This window comes from Cyphomyrmex costatus, unplaced genomic scaffold, assembly GCF_001594065.2.
Source record: "Cyphomyrmex costatus isolate MS0001 unplaced genomic scaffold, Ccosl1.0 scaffold797, whole genome shotgun sequence".
Lineage (NCBI taxonomy): Eukaryota > Metazoa > Arthropoda > Insecta > Hymenoptera > Formicidae > Cyphomyrmex > Cyphomyrmex costatus.
In genome coordinates this window covers 43,555-44,938 of record NW_017280372.1, presented here as the reverse complement: position 1 = coordinate 44,938, position 1,384 = coordinate 43,555, and positions in this window count along the sequence as shown.

The window sequence follows — 1,384 nt, the reverse complement described above, 5'->3', positions numbered from 1 at the left end:
GTACGCTGAAAGAAACATTTAAGAAATACTTAGCAACGCTTTCAGGACTGGACATGTATTTGAAATACTTTTATTTAAAACACATTGTTTGCAATACAAGTATGTTTTGTATTTTGTAATAATCAAATAATAAGATTGATATATATTGTCAATCTGAGTATTTAAAATATAAAATATATTTTTAATCTTTCGTTAATAATACCGAAATACAAAATACAAAATATTTTCATGTGATGCAGTATAAGGGATTATCCTCCAATAACCTTGATTTTGACATATGTTGTTAAGGTCATGATCCCGAGTGACCTTGAACAAATTTTAGCCGTCGCTCATTGTTCGTTAAAAAGTTATTAACAAAAAAGTTCTTCAATAAAACCTAACTTTTGGACATGACTGTGCTCTGATGAGATAAATTCCCTACTTTAGAGCCCAGAGAATTTGTATTTTTCAAACCACATTTTTTCCTTTCAAATGAAAAATTCTGTACTTTTAAAAATGTGAGGTAGCAATTTTTTATTATATTGTGTGAGGTAGCTCTCGCTTTGCGTGGATAGTCGAAACCATGTGGAAGTTGTATGCCCGTTTGCAGAAATGATACATTATCTTCGAAACTTTTTTGTTAATAACTTTTTAACGAAGGACGAGCAACGGCTAAAACCTATTGCAGGTTACTCAGGGCCGTAACCTTGACAATATATGTCAAGATCAAGATCATCGGAAAGTGGTCCCCTTTTATCAATATTTACAATTTTTTTTTGTACTATTTTTCTCATGTTCTTTGCTAGAATTGCTTTCGAAAATCACTATTGTTTTGGGGGGCCCTGGTTATCGTAATCGTACCCATAATAAAATATTTTCTGCTTTATATATACAAACAGAAATTTTTTGCTTTAAAACCACATTTTCTTCATTTAAATGCAAATTCTATGCTTTTAAAAATACAAATTTTCTATGCTCTAAAGACACAAAATTTATATAAGTAAATATTTTGCTCTGTTAAAACAGGGAATTTGTCTCATTATTAAAGCGCAATCACGTCGAAAAGTTAAGTTTTATTGAACAACGACCGCCGGCTAAAATTTGTTCAAGGTCATTCAGGGTCATGATCTTGACAACATATGTCAAGATCAAGGTCATTGGAGGATAGTCCCTTATACTGTATAATTATCAATACAATTGTCTTACAAATAATGTTTTTCAAATAAAAATATTTCAAACACATGCATGTTTAATCCTAAATCATAGTAGAATGAGACAATACCTTGTCCTGAATGTTTTATGAGAAGAAGTCATTTATTTCGCATGAATTTTTTTGTTTTTTGTGTATAAATGTGAGAGAGAGAGAGAGAGAGAGAGAGAGAGAGAGAGAGAGAGAGAGAGAGAG